The sequence below is a fragment of the Ascaphus truei genome, chromosome 16 (genome assembly GCF_040206685.1).
Source record: "Ascaphus truei isolate aAscTru1 chromosome 16, aAscTru1.hap1, whole genome shotgun sequence".
Lineage (NCBI taxonomy): Eukaryota > Metazoa > Chordata > Amphibia > Anura > Ascaphidae > Ascaphus > Ascaphus truei.
Window position 1 is genome coordinate 7,587,306 of NC_134498.1, and position 24,496 is coordinate 7,611,801.

The window sequence follows — 24,496 nt, forward strand, 5'->3', positions numbered from 1 at the left end:
AGTCAGTGTGTAGTTACATGTATTACTCAGGCAGTGTCTGTGAGTCAGTGTGTAGTTACATGTATTACTCTGGCAGTGTCTGTGAGTCAGTGCGTAGTTACATGTATTACTCAGGCAGTGTCTGTGAGTCAGTGCGTAGTTACATGTATTACTCAGGCAGTGTCTGTGAGTCAGTGTGTAGTTACATGTATTACTCAGGCAGTGTCTGTGAGTCAGTGTGTAGTTACGTGTATTACTCAGGCAGTGTCTGTGAGTCGGTGTGTAGTTACGTGTATTTTTCAGGCAGTGTCTGTGAGTCAGTGTGTAGTTACATGTATTACTCAGGCAGTGTCTGTGAGTCAGTGCGTAGTTACATGTACTGTATTACTCAGGCAGTGTCTGTGAGTCAGTGTGTAGTTACATGTATTACTCAGGCAGTGTCTGTGAGTCAGTGTGTAGTTACATGTATTACTCAGGCAGTGTCTGTGAGTCAGTGTGTAGTTACATGTATTACTCAGGCAGTGTCTGTGAGTCAGTGTGTAGTTACATGTATTACTCAGGCAGTGTCTGTGAGTCAGTGTGTAGTTACATGTATTACTCAGGCAGTGTCTGTGAGTCAGTGTGTAGTTACATGTATTACTCAGGCAGTGTCTGTGAGTCAGTGCGTAGTTACATGTACTGTATTACTCAGGCAGTGTCTGTGAGTCAGTGTGTAGTTACATGTAATACTCAGGCAGTGTCTGTGAGTCAGTGTGTAGTTACATGTAATACTCAGGCAGTGTCTGTGAGTCAGTGTGTAGTTACATGTATTACTCAGGCAGTGTCTGAGTCAGTGTGTAGTTACGTGTATTACTCGGGCAGTGTCTGTGAGTCGGTGCATAGTTACATGTATTACTCAGGCAGTGTCTATGAGTCAGTGTGTAGTTCCATGTATTACTCAGGCAGTGTCTGTGAGTCAGTGTGTAGTTACATGTATTACTCAGGCAGTGTCTGTGAGTCAGTGTGTAGTTACGTGTATTACTCAGGCAGTGTCTGTGAGTCGGTGCATAGTTACATGTATTACTCAGGCAGTGTCTGTGAGTCAGTGCGTAGTTACATGTACTGTACTGTATTACTCAGGCAGTGTCTGTGAGTCAGTGCGTAGTTACATGTATTACTCAGGCAGTGTCTATGAGTCAGTGCGTAGTTACATGTACTGTACTGTATTACTCAGGCAGTGTCTGTGAGTCAGTGCGTAGTTACATGTATTACTCAGGCAGTGTCTGTGAGTCAGTGTGTAGTTACATGTAATACTCAGGCAGTGTCTGTGAGTCAGTGTGTAGTTACATGTAATACTCAGGCAGTGTCTGTGAGTCAGTGTGTAGTTACGTGTATTACTCAGGCAGTGTCTGAGTCAGTGTGTAGTTACATGTAATACTCAGGCAGTGTCTGTGAGTCAGTGTGTAGTTACATGTAATACTCAGGCAGTGTCTGTGAGTCAGTGTGTAGTTACATGTATTACTCAGGCAGTGTCTGTGAGTCAGTGCGTAGTTACATGTACTGTATTACTCAGGCAGTGTCTGTGAGTCAGTGTGTAGTTACGTGTATTACTCAGGCAGTGTCTGTGAGTCGGTGTGTAGTTACGTGTATTACTCAGGCAGTGTCTGTGAGTCGGTGCATAGTTACATGTATTACTCAGGCAGTGTCTATGAGTCAGTGCGTAGTTACATGTACTGTACTGTATTACTCAGGCAGTGTCTGTGAGTCAGTGCGTAGTTACATGTACTGTACTGTATTACTCAGGCAGTGTCTGTGAGTCAGTGCGTAGTTACATGTATTACTCAGGCAGTGTCTATGAGTCAGTGCGTAGTTACATGTACTGTACTGTATTACTCAGGCAGTGTCTGTGAGTCAGTGCGTAGTTACATGTATTACTCAGGCAGTGTCTGTGAGTCAGTGTGTAGTTACATGTAATACTCAGGCAGTGTCTGTGAGTCAGTGTGTAGTTACATGTAATACTCAGGCAGTGTCTGTGAGTCAGTGTGTAGTTACGTGTATTACTCAGGCAGTGTCTGAGTCAGTGTGTAGTTACATGTAATACTCAGGCAGTGTCTGTGAGTCAGTGTGTAGTTACATGTAATACTCAGGCAGTGTCTGTGAGTCAGTGTGTAGTTACATGTATTACTCAGGCAGTGTCTGTGAGTCAGTGCGTAGTTACATGTACTGTATTACTCAGGCAGTGTCTGTGAGTCAGTGTGTAGTTACGTGTATTACTCAGGCAGTGTCTGTGAGTCGGTGTGTAGTTACGTGTATTACTCAGGCAGTGTCTGTGAGTCGGTGCATAGTTACATGTATTACTCAGGCAGTGTCTATGAGTCAGTGCGTAGTTACATGTACTGTACTGTATTACTCAGGCAGTGTCTGTGAGTCAGTGCGTAGTTACATGTATTACTCAGGCAGTGTCTGTGAGTCAGTGTGTAGTTACATGTAATACTGAGGCAGTGTCTGTGAGTCAGTGTGTAGTTACATGTAATACTCAGGCAGTGTCTGTGAGTCAGTGTGTAGTTACGTGTATTACTCAGGCAGTGTCTGTGAGTCAGTGTGTAGTTACATGTAATACTCAGGCAGTGTCTGTGAGTCAGTGTGTAGTTACATGTATTACTAAGGCAGTGTCTGTGAGTCAGTGTGTAGTTACGTGTATTACTCTGGCAGTGTCTGTGAGTCGGTGCATAGTTACATGTATTACTCAGGCAGTGTCTATGAGTCAGTGTGTAGTTACATGTATTACTCAGGCAGTGTCTGTGAGTCAGTGTGTAGTTACATGTATTACTCAGGCAGTGTCTGTGAGTCAGTGCGTAGTTACATGTACTGTATTACTCAGGCAGTGTCTGTGAGTCAGTGTGTAGTTACATGTATTACTCAGGCAGTGTCTGTGAGTCAGTGTGTAGTTACATGTATTACTCAGGCAGTGTCTGTGAGTCAGTGCGTAGTTACATGTACTGTATTACTCAGGCAGTGTCTGTGAGTCAGTGTGTAGTTACATGTAATACTCAGGCAGTGTCTGTGAGTCAGTGTGTAGTTACATGTAATACTCAGGCAGTGTCTGTGAGTCAGTGTGTAGTTACGTGTATTACTCAGGCAGTGTCTGAGTCAGTGTGTAGTTACATGTAATACTCAGGCAGTGTCTGTGAGTCAGTGTGTAGTTACATGTATTACTCAGGCAGTGTCTGAGTCAGTGTGTAGTTACGTGTATTACTCAGGCAGTGTCTGTGAGTCAGTGCGTAGTTACATGTACTGTATTACTCAGGCAGTGTCTGTGAGTCAGTGTGTAGTTACATGTAATACTCAGGCAGTGTCTGTGAGTCAGTGTGTAGTTACGTGTATTACTCAGGCAGTGTCTGAGTCAGTGTGTAGTTACATGTAATACTCAGGCAGTGTCTGTGAGTCAGTGTGTAGTTACATGTATTACTCAGGCAGTGTCTGAGTCAGTGTGTAGTTACGTGTATTACTCAGGCAGTGTCTGTGAGTCGGTGTGTAGTTACGTGTATTACTCAGGCAGTGTCTGTGAGTCGGTGCATAGTTACATGTATTACTCAGGCAGTGTCTATGAGTCAGTGTGTAGTTACATGTATTACTCAGGCAGTGTCTGTGAGTCAGTGTGTAGTTACATGTAATACTCAGGCAGTGTCTGTGAGTCAGTGTGTAGTTACATGTATTACTCAGGCAGTGTCTGTGAGTCAGTGCGTAGTTACATGTACTGTATTACTCAGGCAGTGTCTGTGAGTCAGTGTGTAGTTACGTGTATTACTCAGGCAGTGTCTGTGAGTCGGTGTGTAGTTACGTGTATTACTCAGGCAGTGTCTGTGAGTCGGTGCATAGTTACATGTATTACTCAGGCAGTGTCTATGAGTCAGTGCGTAGTTACATGTACTGTACTGTATTACTCAGGCAGTGTCTGTGAGTCAGTGCGTAGTTACATGTATTACTCAGGCAGTGTCTGTGAGTCAGTGTGTAGTTACATGTAATACTCAGGCAGTGTCTGTGAGTCAGTGTGTAGTTACATGTAATACTCAGGCAGTGTCTGTGAGTCAGTGTGTAGTTACGTGTATTACTCAGGCAGTGTCTGTGAGTCAGTGTGTAGTTACATGTAATACTCAGGCAGTGTCTGTGAGTCAGTGTGTAGTTACATGTATTACTAAGGCAGTGTCTGTGAGTCAGTGTGTAGTTACGTGTATTACTCTGGCAGTGTCTGTGAGTCGGTGCATAGTTACATGTATTACTCAGGCAGTGTCTATGAGTCAGTGTGTAGTTACATGTATTACTCAGGCAGTGTCTGTGAGTCAGTGTGTAGTTACATGTATTACTCAGGCAGTGTCTGTGAGTCAGTGCGTAGTTACATGTACTGTATTACTCAGGCAGTGTCTGTGAGTCAGTGTGTAGTTACATGTATTACTCAGGCAGTGTCTGTGAGTCAGTGTGTAGTTACATGTATTACTCAGGCAGTGTCTGTGAGTCAGTGCGTAGTTACATGTACTGTATTACTCAGGCAGTGTCTGTGAGTCAGTGTGTAGTTACATGTAATACTCAGGCAGTGTCTGTGAGTCAGTGTGTAGTTACATGTAATACTCAGGCAGTGTCTGTGAGTCAGTGTGTAGTTACGTGTATTACTCAGGCAGTGTCTGAGTCAGTGTGTAGTTACATGTAATACTCAGGCAGTGTCTGTGAGTCAGTGTGTAGTTACATGTATTACTCAGGCAGTGTCTGAGTCAGTGTGTAGTTACGTGTATTACTCAGGCAGTGTCTGTGAGTCGGTGTGTAGTTACGTGTATTACTCAGGCAGTGTCTGTGAGTCGGTGCATAGTTACATGTATTACTCAGGCAGTGTCTATGAGTCAGTGTGTAGTTACATGTATTACTCAGGCAGTGTCTGTGAGTCAGTGTGTAGTTACATGTAATACTCAGGCAGTGTCTGTGAGTCAGTGTGTAGTTACATGTATTACTCAGGCAGTGTCTGTGAGTCAGTGCGTAGTTACATGTACTGTATTACTCAGGCAGTGTCTGTGAGTCAGTGTGTAGTTACGTGTATTACTCAGGCAGTGTCTGTGAGTCGGTGTGTAGTTACGTGTATTACTCAGGCAGTGTCTGTGAGTCGGTGCATAGTTACATGTATTACTCAGGCAGTGTCTATGAGTCAGTGCGTAGTTACATGTACTGTACTGTATTACTCAGGCAGTGTCTGTGAGTCAGTGCGTAGTTACATGTATTACTCAGGCAGTGTCTGTGAGTCAGTGTGTAGTTACATGTAATACTCAGGCAGTGTCTGTGAGTCAGTGTGTAGTTACATGTAATACTCAGGCAGTGTCTGTGAGTCAGTGTGTAGTTACATGTATTACTCAGGCAGTGTCTGAGTCAGTGTGTAGTTACGTGTATTACTCAGGCAGTGTCTGTGAGTCGGTGCATAGTTACATGTATTACTCAGGCAGTGTCTATGAGTCAGTGTGTAGTTACATGTATTACTCAGGCAGTGTCTGTGAGTCAGTGTGTAGTTACATGTATTACTCAGGCAGTGTCTGTGAGTCAGTGTGTAGTTACGTGTATTACTCAGGCAGTGTCTGTGAGTCGGTGCGTAGTTACATGTACTGTACTGTATTACTCAGGCAGTGTCTGTGAGTCAGTGCGTAGTTACATGTATTACTCAGGCAGTGTCTGTGAGTCAGTGCGTAGTTACATGTACTGTACTGTATTACTCAGGCAGTGTCTGTGAGTCAGTGCGTAGTTACATGTACTGTACTGTATTACTCAGGCAGTGTCTGTGAGTCAGTGTGTAGTTACATGTAATACTCAGGCAGTGTCTGTGAGTCAGTGTGTAGTTACGTGTATTACTCAGGCAGTGTCTGTGAGTCAGTGTGTAGTTACATGTAATACTCAGGCAGTGTCTGTGAGTCAGTGTGTAGTTACATGTATTACTAAGGCAGTGTCTGTGAGTCAGTGTGTAGTTACGTGTATTACTCAGGCAGAGTCTGTGAGTCAGTGTGTAGTTACATGTATTACTCAGGCAGTGTCTGTGAGTCAGTGCGTAGTTACATGTACTGTATTACTCAGGCAGTGTCTGTGAGTCAGTGTGTAGTTACATGTATTACTCAGGCAGTGTCTGTGAGTCAGTGTGTAGTTACGTGTATTACTCAGGCAGTGTCTGTGAGTCAGTGTGTAGTTACGTGTAATACTCAGGCAGTGTCTGTGAGTCGGTGTGTAGTTACATGTATTACTCAGGCAGTGTCTGTGAGTCGGTGTGTAGTTACGTGTATTACTCAGGCAGTGTCTGTGAGTCGGTGTGTAGTTACGTGTATTACTCAGGCAGTGTCTGTGTCAGTGTGTAGTTACATGTATTACTCAGGAAGTGTCTGTGAGTCAGTGCGTAGTTACATGTACTTTATTACTCAGGCAGTGTCTGTGAGTCAGTGTGTAGTTACATGTATTACTCAGGCAGTGTCTGTGAGTCAGTGTGTAGTTACATGTATTACTCAGGCAGTGTCTGTGAGTCAGTGTGTAGTTACATGTATTACTCAGGCAGTGTCTGTGAGTCAGTGTGTAGTTACGTGTATTACTCAGGCAGTGACTGTGAGTCGGTGCATAGTTACATGTATTACTCAGGCAGTGTCTATGAGTCAGTGTGTAGTTACATGTATTACTCAGGCAGTGTCTGTGAGTCAGTGTGTAGTTACATGTAATACTCAGGCAGTGTCTGTGAGTCAGTGTGTAGTTACGTGTATTACTCAGGCAGTGTCTGTGAGTCAGTGTGTAGTTACATGTAATACTCAGGCAGTGTCTGTGAGTCAGTGTGTAGTTACATGTATTACTCAGGCAGTGTCTGTGAGTCAGTGCGTAGTTACATGTACTGTATTACTCAGGCAGTGTCTGTGAGTCAGTGTGTAGTTACATGTATTACTCAGGAAGTGTCTGTGAGTCAGTGTGTAGTTACATGTATTACTCAGGCAGTGTCTGTGAGTCAGTGTGTAGTTACATGTATTACTCAGGCAGTGTCTGTGAGTCAGTGTGTAGTTACGTGTATTACTCAGGCAGTGTCTGTGAGTCAGTGTGTAGTTACGTGTATTACTCAGGCAGTGTCTGTGAGTCAGTGTGTAGTTACATGTATTACTCAGGCAGTGTCTATGAGTCAGTGTGTAGTTACGTGTATTACTCAGGCAGTGTCTGAGTCAGTGTGTAGTTACATGTAATACTCAGGCAGTGTCTGTGAGTCAGTGTGTAGTTACGTGTATTACTCAGGCAGTGTCTGTGAGTCGGTGTGTAGTTACGTGTATTACTCAGGCAGTGTCTGTGAGTCGGTGCATAGTTACATGTATTACTCAGGCAGTGTCTATGAGTCAGTGTGTAGTTACGTGTATTACTCAGGCAGTGTCTGTGAGTCAGTGCGTAGTTACATGTACTGTATTACTCAGGCAGTGTCTGTGAGTCAGTGTGTAGTTACATGTATTACTCAGGCAGTGTCTGTGAGTCGGTGTGTAGTTACGTGTATTACTCAGGCAGTGTCTGTGAGTCGGTGTGTAGTTACGTGTATTACTCAGGCAGTGTCTGTGAGTCAGTGTGTAGTTACATGTATTACTCAGGAAGTGTCTGTGAGTCAGTGCGTAGTTACATGTACTGTATTACTCAGGCAGTGTCTGTGAGTCAGTGTGTAGTTACATGTATTACTCAGGCAGTGTCTGTGAGTCGGTGTGTAGTTACATGTATTACTCAGGCAGTGTCTGTGAGTCAGTGTGTAGTTACATGTATTACTCAGGCAGTGTCTGTGAGTCAGTGTGTAGTTACGTGTATTACTCAGGCAGTGACTGTGAGTCGGTGCATAGTTACATGTATAACTCAGGCAGTGTCTATGAGTCAGTGTGTAGTTACATGTATTACTCAGGCAGTGTCTGTGAGTCAGTGTGTAGTTACATGTATTACTCAGGCAGTGTCTGTGAGTCAGTGTGTAGTTACATGTATTACTCAGGCAGTGTCTGTGAGTCAGTGTGTAGTTACATGTATTACTCAGGCAGTATCTGTGAGTCAGTGTGTAGTTACGTGTATTACTCAGGCAGTGTCTGTGAGTCAGTGTGTAGTTACGTGTATTACTCAGGCAGTGTCTGTGAGTCAGTGTGTAGTTACGTGTATTACTCAGGCAGTGTCTGTGAGTCAGTGTGTAGTTACGTGTATTACTCAGGCAGTGTCTGTGAGTCAGTGTGTAGTTACATGTAATACTCAGGCAGTGTCTGTGAGTCAGTGTGTAGTTACGTGTATTACTCAGGCAGTGTCTGAGTCAGTGTGTAGTTACATGTAATACTCAGGCAGTGTCTGTGAGTCAGTGTGTAGTTACATGTATTACTCAGGAAGTGTCTGTGAGTCAGTGCGTAGTTACATGTACTGTTTTACTCAGGCAGTGTCTGTGAGTCAGTGTGTAGTTACATGTATTACTCAGGCAGTGTCTGTGAGTCAGTGTGTAGTTACATGTATTACTCAGGCAGTGTCTGTGAGTCAGTGTGTAGTTACGTGTATTACTCAGGCAGTGTCTGTGAGTCAGTGTGTAGTTACGTGTATTACTCAGGCAGTGTCTGTGAGTCAGTGCGTAGTTACATGTACTGTATTACTCAGGCAGTGTCTGTGAGTCAGTGTGTAGTTACATGTAATACTCAGGCAGTGTCTGTGAGTCAGTGTGTAGTTACATGTATTACTCAGGCAGTGTCTGTGAGTCAGTGCGTAGTTACATGTACTGTATTACTCAGGCAGTGTCTGTGAGTCAGTGTGTAGTTACATGTATTACTCAGGCAGTGTCTGTGAGTCAGTGTGTAGTTACATGTATTACTCAGGCAGTGTCTGTGAGTCAGTGTGTAGTTACATGTATTACTCAGGCAGTGTCTGTGAGTCAGTGTGTAGTTACGTGTATTACTCAGGCAGTGACTGTGAGTCGGTGCATAGTTACATGTATTACTCAGGCAGTGTCTATGAGTCAGTGTGTAGTTACATGTATTACTCAGGCAGTGTCTGTGAGTCAGTGTGTAGTTACATGTATTACTCAGGCAGTGTCTGTGAGTCAGTGTGTAGTTACATGTATTACTCAGGCACTGTCTGTGAGTCAGTGTGTAGTTACATGTATTACTCAGGCAGTGTCTGTGAGTCAGTGTGTAGTTACATGTATTACTCAGGCAGTGTCTGTGAGTCAGTGTGTAGTTACATGTATTACTCAGGCAGTGTCTGTGAGTCAGTGTGTAGTTACGTGTATTACTCAGGCAGTGTCTGTGAGTCAGTGTGTAGTTACGTGTATTACTCAGGCAGTGTCTGTGAGTCGGTGTGTAGTTACGTGTATTACTCAGGCAGTGTCTGTGAGTCAGTGTGTAGTTACATGTATTACTCAGGCAGTGTCTGTGAGTCAGTGCGTAGTTACATGTACTGTATTACTCAGGCAGTGTCTGTGAGTCAGTGTGTAGTTACATGTATTACTCAGGAAGTGTCTGTGAGTCAGTGCGTAGTTACATGTACTGTATTACTCAGGCAGTGTCTGTGAGTCAGTGTGTAGTTACATGTATTACTCAGGCAGTGTCTGTGAGTCAGTGTGTAGTTACATGTATTACTCAGGCAGTGTCTGTGAGTCAGTGTGTAGTTACGTGTATTACTCAGGCAGTGTCTGTGAGTCAGTGTGTAGTTACGTGTATTACTCAGGCAGTGTCTGTGAGTCAGTGCGTAGTTACATGTACTGTATTACTCAGGCAGTGTCTGTGAGTCAGTGTGTAGTTACATGTAATACTCAGGCAGTGTCTGTGAGTCAGTGTGTAGTTACATGTATTACTCAGGCAGTGTCTGTGAGTCAGTGCGTAGTTACATGTACTGTATTACTCAGGCAGTGTCTGTGAGTCAGTGTGTAGTTACATGTATTACTCAGGCAGTGTCTGTGAGTCAGTGTGTAGTTACATGTATTACTCAGGCAGTGTCTGTGAGTCAGTGTGTAGTTACATGTATTACTCAGGCAGTGTCTGTGAGTCAGTGTGTAGTTACGTGTATTACTCAGGCAGTGACTGTGAGTCGGTGCATAGTTACATGTATTACTCAGGCAGTGTCTATGAGTCAGTGTGTAGTTACATGTATTACTCAGGCAGTGTCTGTGAGTCAGTGTGTAGTTACATGTATTACTCAGGCAGTGTCTGTGAGTCAGTGTGTAGTTACATGTATTACTCAGGCAGTGTCTGTGAGTCAGTGTGTAGTTACATGTATTACTCAGGCAGTGTCTGTGAGTCAGTGTGTAGTTACATGTATTACTCAGGCAGTGTCTGTGAGTCAGTGTGTAGTTACATGTATTACTCAGGCAGTGTCTGTGAGTCAGTGTGTAGTTACGTGTATTACTCAGGCAGTGTCTGTGAGTCAGTGTGTAGTTACGTGTATTACTCAGGCAGTGTCTGTGAGTCGGTGTGTAGTTACGTGTATTACTCAGGCAGTGTCTGTGAGTCAGTGTGTAGTTACATGTATTACTCAGGCAGTGTCTGTGAGTCAGTGCGTAGTTACATGTACTGTATTACTCAGGCAGTGTCTGTGAGTCAGTGTGTAGTTACATGTATTACTCAGGCAGTGTCTGTGAGTCAGTGTGTAGTTACATGTATTACTCAGGCAGTGTCTGTGAGTCAGTGTGTAGTTACATGTATTACTCAGGCAGTGTCTGTGAGTCAGTGTGTAGTTACGTGTATTACTCAGGCAGTGTCTGTGAGTCGGTGCATAGTTACATGTATTACTCAGGCAGTGTCTATGAGTCAGTGTGTAGTTACATGTATTACTCAGGCAGTGTCTGTGAGTCAGTGTGTAGTTACATGTATTACTCAGGCAGTGTCTGTGAGTCAGTGTGTAGTTACATGTATTACTCAGACAGTGTCTGTGAGTCAGTGTGTAGTTACATGTATTACTCAGGCAGTGTCTGTGAGTCAGTGTGTAGTTACATGTATTACTCAGGCAGTGTCTGTGAGTCAGTGTGTAGTTACGTGTATTACTCAGGCAGGGTCTGTGAGTCAGTGTGTAGTTACGTGTATTACTCAGGCAGTGTCTGTGAATCGGTGCGTAGTTACATGTATTACTCAGGCAGTGTCTGTGAGTCAGTGTGTAATTACATGTATTACTCAGGCAGTGTCTGTGAGTCAGTGTGTAGTTACATGTATTACTCAGACAGTGTCTGTGAGTCGGTGCATAGTTACATGTATTACTCAGGCAGTGTCTATGAGTCAGTGTGTAGTTACATGTATTACTCAGGCAGTGTCTGTGAGTCAGTGTGTAGTTACATGTATTACTCAGGCAGTGTCTGTGAGTCAGTGTGTAGTTACGTGTATTACTCAGGCAGTGTCTGTGAGTCGGTGCATAGTTACATGTATTACTCAGGCAGTGTCTGTGAGTCAGTGCGTAGTTACATGTACTGTACTGTATTACTCAGGCAGTGTCTGTGAGTCAGTGCGTAGTTACATGTACTGTACTGTATTACTCAGGCAGTGTCTGTGAGTCAGTGTGTAGTTACATGTAATACTCAGGCAGTGTCTGTGAGTCAGTGTGTAGTTACGTGTATTACTCAGGCAGTGTCTGTGAGTCAGTGTGTAGTTACATGTAATACTCAGGCAGTGTCTGTGAGTCAGTGTGTAGTTACATGTATTACTAAGGCAGTGTCTGTGAGTCAGTGTGTAGTTACGTGTATTACTCTGGCAGTGTCTGTGAGTCGGTGCATAGTTACATGTATTACTCAGGCAGTGTCTATGAGTCAGTGTGTAGTTACATGTATTACTCAGGCAGTGTCTGTGAGTCAGTGTGTAGTTACATGTATTACTCAGGCAGTGTCTGTGAGTCAGTGCGTAGTTACATGTACTGTATTACTCAGGCAGTGTCTGTGAGTCAGTGTGTAGTTACATGTATTACTCAGGCAGTGTCTGTGAGTCAGTGTGTAGTTACATGTATTACTCAGGCAGTGTCTGTGAGTCAGTGCGTAGTTACATGTACTGTATTACTCAGGCAGTGTCTGTGAGTCAGTGTGTAGTTACATGTAATACTCAGGCAGTGTCTGTGAGTCAGTGTGTAGTTACATGTAATACTCAGGCAGTGTCTGTGAGTCAGTGTGTAGTTACGTGTATTACTCAGGCAGTGTCTGAGTCAGTGTGTAGTTACATGTAATACTCAGGCAGTGTCTGTGAGTCAGTGTGTAGTTACATGTATTACTCAGGCAGTGTCTGAGTCAGTGTGTAGTTACGTGTATTACTCAGGCAGTGTCTGTGAGTCGGTGTGTAGTTACGTGTATTACTCAGGCAGTGTCTGTGAGTCGGTGCATAGTTACATGTATTACACAGGCAGTGTCTATGAGTCAGTGTGTAGTTACGTGTATTACTCAGGCAGTGTCTGTGAGTCAGTGTGTAGTTACATGTATTACTCAGGCAGTGTCTGTGAGTCAGTGCGTAGTTACATGTACTGTATTACTCAGGCAGTGTCTGTGAGTCAGTGTGTAGTTACATGTATTACTCAGGCAGTGTCTGTGAGTCAGTGTGTAGTTACATGTATTACTCAGGCAGTGTCTGTGAGTCAGTGCGTAGTTACATGTACTGTATTACTCAGGCAGTGTCTGTGAGTCAGTGTGTAGTTACGTGTATTACTCAGGCAGTGTCTGTGAGTCGGTGTGTAGTTACGTGTATTACTCAGGCAGTGTCTGTGAGTCGGTGCATAGTTACATGTATTACTCAGGCAGTGTCTATGAGTCAGTGCGTAGTTACATGTACTGTACTGTATAACTCAGGCAGTGTCTGTGAGTCAGTGCGTAGTTACATGTATTACTCAGGCAGTGTCTGTGAGTCAGTGTGTAGTTACATGTAATACTCAGGCAGTGTCTGTGAGTCAGTGTGTAGTTACATGTAATACTCAGGCAGTGTCTGTGAGTCAGTGTGTAGTTACATGTATTACTCAGGCAGTGTCTGAGTCAGTGTGTAGTTACGTGTATTACTCAGGCAGTGTCTGTGAGTCGGTGCATAGTTACATGTATTACTCAGGCAGTGTCTATGAGTCAGTGTGTAGTTACATGTATTACTCAGGCAGTGTCTGTGAGTCAGTGTGTAGTTACATGTATTACTCAGGCAGTGTCTGTGAGTCAGTGTGTAGTTACGTGTATTACTCAGGCAGTGTCTGTGAGTCGGTGCGTAGTTACATGTACTGTACTGTATTACTCAGGCAGTGTCTGTGAGTCAGTGCGTAGTTACATGTATTACTCAGGCAGTGTCTGTGAGTCAGTGCGTAGTTACATGTACTGTACTGTATTACTCAGGCAGTGTCTGTGAGTCAGTGCGTAGTTACATGTACTGTACTGTATTACTCAGGCAGTGTCTGTGAGTCAGTGTGTAGTTACATGTAATACTCAGGCAGTGTCTGTGAGTCAGTGTGTAGTTACGTGTATTACTCAGGCAGTGTCTGTGAGTCAGTGTGTAGTTACATGTAATACTCAGGCAGTGTCTGTGAGTCAGTGTGTAGTTACATGTATTACTAAGGCAGTGTCTGTGAGTCAGTGTGTAGTTACGTGTATTACTCAGGCAGTGTCTGTGAGTCAGTGTGTAGTTACATGTATTACTCAGGCAGTGTCTGTGAGTCAGTGCGTAGTTACATGTACTGTATTACTCAGGCAGTGTCTGTGAGTCAGTGTGTAGTTACATGTATTACTCAGGAAGTGTCTGTGAGTCAGTGCGTAGTTACATGTACTGTATTACTCAGGCAGTGTCTGTGAGTCAGTGTGTAGTTACATGTATTACTCAGGCAGTGTCTGTGAGTCAGTGTGTAGTTACGTGTATTACTCAGGCAGTGTCTGTGAGTCAGTGTGTAGTTACGTGTAATACTCAGGCAGTGTCTGTGAGTCGGTGTGTAGTTACATGTATTACTCAGGCAGTGTCTGTGAGTCGGTGTGTAGTTACGTGTATTACTCAGGCAGTGTCTGTGAGTCGGTGTGTAGTTACGTGTATTACTCAGGCAGTGTCTGTGAGTCAGTGTGTAGTTACATGTATTACTCAGGAAGTGTCTGTGAGTCAGTGCGTAGTTACATGTACTGTATTACTCAGGCAGTGTCTGTGAGTCAGTGTGTAGTTACATGTATTACTCAGGCAGTGTCTGTGAGTCAGTGTGTAGTTACATGTATTACTCAGGCAGTGTCTGTGAGTCAGTGTGTAGTTACATGTATTACTCAGGCAGTGTCTGTGAGTCAGTGTGTAGTTACGTGTATTACTCAGGCAGTGACTGTGAGTCGGTGCATAGTTACATGTATTACTCAGGCAGTGTCTATGAGTCAGTGTGTAGTTACATGTATTACTCAGGCAGTGTCTGTGAGTCAGTGTGTAGTTACATGTAATACTCAGGCAGTGTCTGTGAGTCAGTGTGTAGTTACGTGTATTACTCAGGCAGTGTCTGTGAGTCAGTGTGTAGTTACATGTAATACTCAGGCAGTGTCTGTGAGTCAGTGTGTAGTTACATGTATTACTAAGGCAGTGTCTGTGAGTCAGTGTGTAGTTACATGTATTACTCAGGCAGTGTCTGTGAGTCAGTGCGTAGTTACATGTACTGTATTACTCAGGCAGTGTCTGTGAGTCAGTGTGTAGTTACATGTATTACTCAGGAAGTGTCTGTGAGTCAGTGTGTAGTTACATGTATTACTCAGGCAGTGTCTGTGAGTCAGTGTGTAGTTACATGTATTACTCAGGCAGTATCTGTGAGTCAGTGTGTAGTTACGTGTATTACTCAGGCAGTGTCTGTGAGTCAGTGTGTAGTTACGTGTATTACTCAGGCAGTGTCTGTGAGTCAGTGTGTAGTTACATGTATTACTCAGGCAGTGTCTATGAGTCAGTGTGTAGTTACGTGTATTACTCAGGCAGTGTCTGAGTCAGTGTGTAGTTACATGTAATACTCAGGCAGTGTCTGTGAGTCAGTGTGTAGTTACATGTATTACTCAGGCAGTGTCTGAGTCAGTGTGTAGTTACATGTATTACTCAGGCAGTGTCTGTGAGTCGGTGTGTAGTTACGTGTATTACTCAGGCAGTGTCTGTGAGTCGGTGTGTAGTTACGTGTATTACTCAGGCAGTGTCTGTGAGTCAGTGTGTAGTTACATGTATTACTCAGGAAGTGTCTGTGAGTCAGTGCGTAGTTACATGTACTGTATTACTCAGGCAGTGTCTGTGAGTCAGTGTGTAGTTACATGTATTACTCAGGCAGTGTCTGTGAGTCGGTGTGTAGTTACATGTATTACTCAGGCAGTGTCTGTGAGTCAGTGTGTAGTTACATGTATTACTCAGGCAGTGTCTGTGAGTCAGTGTGTAGTTACGTGTATTACTCAGGCAGTGACTGTGAGTCGGTGCATAGTTACATGTATTACTCAGGCAGTGTCTATGAGTCAGTGTGTAGTTACATGTATTACTCAGGCAGTGTCTGTGAGTCAGTGTGTAGTTACATGTATTACTCAGGCAGTGTCTGTGAGTCAGTGTGTAGTTACATGTATTACTCAGGCAGTGTCTGTGAGTCAGTGTGTAGTTACATGTATTACTCAGGCAGTATCTGTGAGTCAGTGTGTAGTTACGTGTATTACTCAGGCAGTGTCTGTGAGTCAGTGTGTAGTTACGTGTATTACTCAGGCAGTGTCTGTGAGTCAGTGTGTAGTTACGTGTATTACTCAGGCAGTGTCTGTGAGTCAGTGTGTAGTTACGTGTATTACTCAGGCAGTGTCTGTGAGTCAGTGTGTAGTTACATGTAATACTCAGGCAGTGTCTGTGAGTCAGTGTGTAGTTACGTGTATTACTCAGGCAGTGTCTGAGTCAGTGTGTAGTTACATGTAATACTCAGGCAGTGTCTGTGAGTCAGTGTGTAGTTACATGTATTACTCAGGAAGTGTCTGTGAGTCAGTGCGTAGTTACATGTACTGTATTACTCAGGCAGTGTCTGTGAGTCAGTGTGTAGTTACATGTATTACTCAGGCAGTGTCTGTGAGTCAGTGTGTAGTTACATGTATTACTCAGGCAGTGTCTGTGAGTCAGTGTGTAGTTACGTGTATTACTCAGGCAGTGTCTGTGAGTCAGTGTGTAGTTACATGTATTACTCAGGAAGTGTCTGTGAGTCAGTGCGTAGTTACATGTACTGTATTACTCAGGCAGTGTCTGTGAGTCAGTGTGTAGTTACATGTATTACTCAGGCAGTGTCTGTGAGTCAGTGTGTAGTTACATGTATTACTCAGGCAGTGTCTGTGAGTCAGTGTGTAGTTACGTGTATTACTCAGGCAGTGTCTGTGAGTCAGTGTGTAGTTACGTGTATTACTCAGGCAGTGTCTGTGAGTCAGTGCGTAGTTACATGTACTGTATTACTCAGGCAGTGTCTGTGAGTCAGTGTGTAGTTACATGTAATACTCAGGCAGTGTCTGTGAGTCAGTGTGTAGTTACATGTATTACTCAGGCAGTGTCTGTGAGTCAGTGCGTAGTTACATGTACTGTATTACTCAGGCAGTGTCTGTGAGTCAGTGTGTAGTTACATGTATTACTCAGGCAGTGTCTGTGAGTCAGTGTGTAGTTACGTGTATTACTCAGGCAGTGACTGTGAGTCGGTGCATAGTTACATGTATTACTCAGGCAGTGTCTATGAGTCAGTGTGTAGTTACATGTATTACTCAGGCAGTGTCTGTGAGTCAGTGTGTAGTTACATGTATTACTCAGGCAGTATCTGTGAGTCAGTGTGTAGTTACATGTATTACTCAGGCAGTGTCTGTGAGTCAGTGTGTCGTTACATGTATTACTCAGGCAGTGTCTGTGAGTCAGTGTGTAGTTACATGTATTACTCAGGCAGTGTCTGTGAGTCAGTGTGTAGTTACATGTATTACTCAGGCAGTGTCTGTGAGTCAGTGTGTAGTTACGTGTATTACTCAGGCAGTGTCTGTGAGTCAGTGTGTAGTTACGTGTATTACTCAGGCAGTGTCTGTGAGTCGGTGTGTAGTTACGTGTATTACTCAGGCAGTGTCTGTGAGTCAGTGTGTAGTTACATGTATTACTCAGGCAGTGTCTGTGAGTCAGTGCGTAGTTACATGTACTGTATTACTCAGGCAGTGTCTGTGAGTCAGTGTGTAGTTACATGTATTACTCAGGCAGTGTCTGTGAGTCAGTGTGTAGTTACATGTATTACTCAGGCAGTGTCTGTGAGTCAGTGTGTAGTTACATGTATTACTCAGGCAGTGTCTGTGAGTCAGTGTGTAGTTACGTGTATTACTCAGGCAGTGTCTGTGAGTCGGTGCATAGTTACATGTATTACTCAGGCAGTGTCTATGAGTCAGTGTGTAGTTACATGTATTACTCAGGCAGTGTCTGTGAGTCAGTGTGTAGTTACATGTATTACTCAGACAGTGTCTGTGAGTCAGTGTGTAGTTACATGTATTACTCAGGCAGTATCTGTGAGTCAGTGTGTAGTTACGTGTATTACTCAGGCAGTGTCTGTGAGTCAGTGTGTAGTTACGTGTATTACTCAGGCAGTGTCTGTGAGTTAGTGTGTAGTTACGTGTATTACTCAGGCAGTGTCTGTGAGTCAGTGTGTAGTTACATGTAATACTCAGGCAGTGTCTGTGAGTCAGTGTGTAGTTACGTGTATTACTCAGGCAGTGTCTGTGAGTCAGTGTGTAGTTACGTGTATTACTCAGGCAGTGTCTGTGAGTCGGTGCATAGTTACATGTATTACTCAGGCAGTGTCTGTGAGTCAGTGTGTAGTTACATGTATTACTCAGGCAGTGTCTGTGAGTCAATGTGTAGTTACATGTATTACTCAGGCAGTGTCTGTGAGTCAGTGTGTAGTTACATGTATTACTCAGGCAGTGTCTGTGAGTCAGTGTGTAGTTACATGTATTACTCAGGCAGTGTCTGTGAGTCAGTGTGTAGTTACGTGTATTACTCAGGCAGTGACTGTGAGTCGGTGCATAGTTACATGTATTACTCAGGCAGTGTCTATGAGTCAGTGTGTAGTTACATGTATTACTCAGGCAGTGTCTGTGAGTCAGTGTGTAGTTACATGTATTACTCAGGCAGTATCTGTGAGTCAGTGTGTAGTTACATGTATTACTCAGGCAGTGTCTGTGAGTCAGTGTGTCGTTACATGTATTACTCAGGCAGTGTCTGTGAGTCAGTGTGTAGTTACATGTATTACTCAGGCAGTGTCTGTGAGTCAGTGTGTAGTTACATGTATTACTCAGGCAGTGTCTGTGAGTCAGTGTGTAGTTACGTGTATTACTCAGGCAGTGTCTGTGAGTCAGTGTGTAGTTACGTGTATTACTCAGGCAGTGTCTGTGAGTCGGTGTGTAGTTACGTGTATTACTCAGGCAGTGTCTGTGAGTCAGTGTGTAGTTACATGTATTACTCAGGCAGTGTCTGTGAGTCAGTGCGTAGTTACATGTACTGTATTACTCAGGCAGTGTCTGTGAGTCAGTGTGTAGTTACATGTATTACTCAGGCAGTGTCTGTGAGTCAGTGTGTAGTTACATGTATTACTCAGGCAGTGTCTGTGAGTCAGTGTGTAGTTACATGTATTACTCAGGCAGTGTCTGTGAGTCAGTGTGTAGTTACGTGTATTACTCAGGCAGTGTCTGTGAGTCGGTGCATAGTTACATGTATTACTCAGGCAGTGTCTATGAGTCAGTGTGTAGTTACATGTATTACTCAGGCAGTGTCTGTGAGTCAGTGTGTAGTTACATGTATTACTCAGACAGTGTCTGTGAGTCAGTGTGTAGTTACATGTATTACTCAGGCAGTATCTGTGAGTCAGTGTGTAGTTACGTGTATTACTCAGGCAGTGTCTGTGAGTCAGTGTGTAGTTACGTGTATTACTCAGGCAGTGTCTGTGAGTTAGTGTGTAGTTACGTGTATTACTCAGGCAGTGTCTGTGAGTCAGTGTGTAGTTACATGTAATACTCAGGCAGTGTCTGTGAGTCAGTGTGTAGTTACGTGTATTACTCAGGCAGTGTCTGTGAGTCAGTGTGTAGTTACGTGTATTACTCAGGCAGTGTCTGTGAGTCGGTGCATAGTTACATGTATTACTCAGGCAGTGTCTATGAGTCAGTGTGTAGTTACATGTATTACTCAGGCAGTGTCTGTGAGTCAATGTGTAGTTACATGTATTACTCAGGCAGTGTCTGTGAGTCAGTGTGTAGTTACATGTATTACTCAGGCAGTGTCTGTGAGTCAGTGTGTAGTTACATGTATTACTCAGGCAGTGTCTGTGAGTCAGTGTGTAGTTACGTGTATTACTCAGGCAGGGTCTGTGAGTCAGTGTGTAGTTACGTGTATTACTCAGGCAGTGTCTGTGAATCGGTGCGTAGTTACATGTATTACTCAGGCAGTGTCTGTGAGTCAGTGTGTAATTACATGTATTACTCAGGCAGTGTCTGTGAGTCAGTGTGTAGTTACGTGTATTACTCAGGCAGGGTCTGTGAGTCAGTGTGTAGTTACGTGTATTACTCAGGCAGTGTCTGTGAGTCAGTGTGTAGTTACGTGTATTACTCAGGCAGTGTCTGAGTCGGTGCATAGTTACATGTATTACTCAGGCAGTGTCTATGAGTCAGTGTGTAGTTACATGTATTACTCAGGCAGTGTCTGTGAGTCAGTGTGTAGTTACATGTATTACTCAGGCAGTGTCTGTGAGTCAGTGTGTAGTTACGTGTATTACTCAGGCAGTGTCTGTGAGTCAGTGTGTAGTTACGTGTATTACTCAGGCAGTGTCTGTGAGTCAGTGTGTAGTTACGTGTATTACTCAGGCAGTGTCTGTGAGTCAGTGTGTAGTTACATGTAATACTCAGGCAGTATCTGTGAGTCAGTGTGTAGTTACGTGTATTACTCAGGCAGTGTCTGTGAGTCAGTGTGTAGTTACGTGTATTACTCAGGCAGTGTCTGTGAGTCGTTGCATAGTTACATGTATTACTCAGGCAGTGTCTATGAGTCAGTGTGTAGTTACATGTATTACTCAGGCAGTGTCTGTGAGTCAGTGTGTAGTTACATGTATTACTCAGGCAGTGTCTGTGAGTCAGTGTGTAGTTACATGTATTACTCAGGCAGTGTCTGTGAGTCAGTGTGTAGTTACGTGTATTACTCAGGCAGGGTCTGTGAGTCAGTGTGTAGTTACGTGTATTACTCAGGCAGTGTCTGTGAATCGGTGCGTAGTTACATGTATTACTCAGGCAGTGTCTGTGAGTCAGTGTGTAATTACATGTATTACTCAGGCAGTGTCTGTGAGTCAGTGTGTAATTACATGTATTACTCAGGCAGTGTCTGTGAGTCAGTGTGTAGTTACGTGTATTACTCAGGCAGGGTCTGTGAGTCAGTGTGTAGTTACGTGTATTACTCAGGCAGTGTCTGTGAGTCAGTGTGTAGTTACGTGTATTACTCAGGCAGTGTCTGTGAGTCAGTGTGTAGTTACATGTATTACTCAGGCAGTGTCTGTGAGTCAGTGTGTAGTTACATGTATTACTCAGGCAGTGTCTGTGAGTCAGTGTGTAGTTACGTGTATTACTCAGGCAGTGTCTGTGAGTCAGTGTGTAGTACTCAGGCAGTGTCTGTGAGTCAGTGCGTAGTTACATGTACTGTATTACTCAGGCAGTGTCTGTGAGTCAATGTGTAGTTACATGTATTACTCAGGCAGTGTCTGTGAGTCAGTGTGTAGTTACATGTATTACTCAGGCAGTGTCTGTGAGTCAGTGTGTAGTTACATGTATTACTCAGGCAGTGTCTGTGAGTCAGTGTGTAGTACTGAGGCAGTGTCTGTGAGTCAGTGCGTAGTTACATGTACTGTATTACTCAGGCAGTGTCTGTGAGTCAATGTGTAGTTACGTGTATTACTCAGGCAGTGTCTGTGAGTCAGTGTGTAGTTACGTGTATTACTCAGGCAGTGTCTGTGAGTCTGTGAGTCAGTGTGTAGTTACATGTATTTCTCAGGCAGTGTCTGTGAGTCAGTGTGTAGTTACGTGTATTACTCAGGCAGTGTCTGTGAGTCAGTGTGTAGTTAACGTGTATTACTCAGGCAGTGTCTGTGAGTCAGTGTGTAGTTAACGTGTATTACTCAGGCAGTGTCTGTGAGTCAGTGTGTAGTTAGGTGTATTACTCAGGCAGTGTCTGTGAGTCAGTGTGTAGTTACGTGTATTACTCAGGCAGTGTCTGTGAGTCGGTGCGTAGTTAACATGTATTACTCAGGCAGTGTCTGTAAGTCAGTGTGTAATTACATGTATTGCTCAGGTAGTGTCTGTGAGTCAGTGTGTAATTACATGTACTACTCAGGCAGTGTCTGTGAGTCGGTGTGTAGTTACATGTATTACTCAAGCAGAGTCTGTGAGTCAGTGTGTAGTTACGTGTAATACTCAGGCAGTGTCTGTGAGTCAGTGTGTAGTTACATGTATTTCTCAGGCAGTGTCTGTGAGTCGGTGTGTAGTTACGTGTATTACTCAGACAGTGTCTGTGAGTCAGTGTGTAGTTACGTGTATTACTCAGGCAGTGTCTGTGAGTCAGTGTGTAGTTACATTTAATACTCAGGCAGTGTCTGTGAGTCAGTGTGTAGTTACATGTAATACTCAGGCAGTGTCTGTGAGTCAGTGTGTAGTTACGTGTATTACTCAGGCAGTGTCTGTGAGTCAGTGTGTAGTTACGTGTATTACTCAGGCAGTGTCTGTGAGTCAGTGTGTAGTTACATGTATTACTCAGGCAGTGTCTGTGAGTCAGTGTGTAGTTACATGTATTACTCAAGCAGTGTCTGTGAGTCAGTGTGTAGTTACGTGTAATACTCAGGCAGTGTCTGTGAGTCGGTGTGTAGTTACGTGTAATACTCAGGCAGTGTCTGTGAGTCGGTGTGTAGTTACATGTATTACTCAGGCAGTGTCTGTGAGTCAGTGTGTAGTTACATGTATTACTCAGGCAGTGTCTGTGAGTCAGTGTGTAGTTACATGTAATACTCAGGCAGTGTCTGTGAGTCAGTGTGTAGTTACATGTATTACTCAGGCAGTGTCTGTGAGTCAGTGTGTAGTTACGTGTATTACTCAGGCAGTGTCTGTGAGTCAGTGTGTAGTTACATGTATTACTCAGGCAGTGTCTGTGAGTCAGTGTGTAGTTACGTGTATTACTCAGGCAGTGTCTGTGAGTCAGTGTGTAGTACTCAGGCAGTGTCTGTGAGTCAGTGCGTAGTTACATGTACTGTATTACTCAGGCAGTGTCTGTGAGTCAATGTGTAGTTACATGTATTACTCAGGCAGTGTCTGTGAGTCAGTGTGTAGTTACATGTATTACTCAGGCAGTGTCTGTGAGTCAGTGTGTAGTTACGTGTATTACTCAGGCAGGGTCTGTGAGTCAGTGTGTAGTTACGTGTATTACTCAGGCAGTGTCTGTGAGTCAGTGTGTAGTTACGTGTATTACTCAGGCAGTGTCTGAGTCGGTGCATAGTTACATGTATTACTCAGGCAGTGTCTATGAGTCAGTGTGTAGTTACATGTATTACTCAGGCAGTGTCTGTGAGTCAGTGTGTAGTTACATGTATTACTCAGGCAGTGTCTGTGAGTCAGTGTGTAGTTACATGTATTACTCAGGCAGTGTCTGTGAGTCAGTGTGTAGTTACATGTATTACTCAGGCAGTGTCTGTGAGTCAGTGTGTAGTACTCAGGTAGTGTCTGTGAGTCAGTGTGTAGTTACATGTATTACTCAGGCAGTGTCTGTGAGTCAGTGTGTAGTTACGTGTATTACTCAGGCAGTGTCTGTGAGTCAGTGTGTAGTTACGTGTATTACTCAGGCAGTGTCTGTGAGTCAGTGTGTAGTTACATGTATTACTCAGGCAGTGTCTGTGAGTCAATGTGTAGTTACGTGTATTACTCAGGCAGTGTCTGTGAGTCAGTGTGTAGTTACGTGTATTACTCAGGCAGTGTCTGTGAGTCAGTGTGTAGTTACATGTATTTCTCAGGCAGTGTCTGTGAGTCAGTGTGTAGTTACGTGTATTACTCAGGCAGTGTCTGTGAGTCAGTGTGTAGTTAACGTGTATTACTCAGGCAGTGTCTGTGAGTCAGTGTGTAGTTAACGTGTATTACTCAGGCAGTGTCTGTGAGTCAGTGTGTAGTTAGGTGTATTACTCAGGCAGTGTCTGTGAGTCAGTGTGTAGTTACGTGTATTACTCAGGCAGTGTCTGTGAGTCGGTGCGTAGTTAACATGTATTACTCAGGCAGTGTCTGTAAGTCAGTGTGTAATTACATGTATTGCTCAGGTAGTGTCTGTGAGTCAGTGTGTAATTACATGTACTACTCAGGCAGTGTCTGTGAGTCGGTGTGTAGTTACATGTATTACTCAAGCAGAGTCTGTGAGTCAGTGTGTAGTTACGTGTAATACTCAGGCAGTGTCTGTGAGTCAGTGTGTAGTTACATGTATTTCTCAGGCAGTGTCTGTGAGTCGGTGTGTAGTTACGTGTATTACTCAGACAGTGTCTGTGAGTCAGTGTGTAGTTACGTGTATTACTCAGGCAGTGTCTGTGAGTCAGTGTGTAGTTACATTTAATACTCAGGCAGTGTCTGTGAGTCAGTGTGTAGTTACATGTAATACTCAGGCAGTGTCTGTGAGTCAGTGTGTAGTTACGTGTATTACTCAGGCAGTGTCTGTGAGTCAGTGTGTAGTTACGTGTATTACTCAGGCAGTGTCTGTGAGTCAGTGTGTAGTTACATGTATTACTCAGGCAGTGTCTGTGAGTCAGTGTGTAGTTACATGTATTACTCAAGCAGTGTCTGTGAGTCAGTGTGTAGTTACGTGTAATACTCAGGCAGTGTCTGTGAGTCGGTGTGTAGTTACGTGTAATACTCAGGCAGTGTCTGTGAGTCGGTGTGTAGTTACATGTATTACTCAGGCAGTGTCTGTGAGTCAGTGTGTAGTTACATGTATTACTCAGGCAGTGTCTGTGAGTCAGTGTGTAGTTACATGTAATACTCAGGCAGTGTCTGTGAGTCAGTGTGTAATACATGTAACTACACACGGACTCACAGACACTGCCTGAGTAATACATGTAACTACACACTGACTCACAGACACTGGCTGAGTAATACATGTAACTACGCACTGACTCACAGACACTGCCTGAGTAATACACGTAACTACGCACTGACTCACAGACACTGCCTGAGTATTACACGTAACTACACACTGACTCACAGACACTGCCTGAGTAATACATGTAACTACACACTGACTCACAGACACTGCCTGAGTAATACACGTAACTACACACTGACTCACAGACACTGCCTGAGTATTACACGTAACTACACACCGACTCACAGACACTGCCTGAGTAATACACGTAAATACACACCGACTCACAGACACTGCCTGAGTAATACATGTAACTACACACCGACTCACAGACACTGCCTGAGTATTACACGTAACTACACACCGACTCACAGACACTGCCTGAGTAATACATGTACAGTAACTACACACTGACTCACAGACACTGCCTGAGTATTACACGTAACTACACA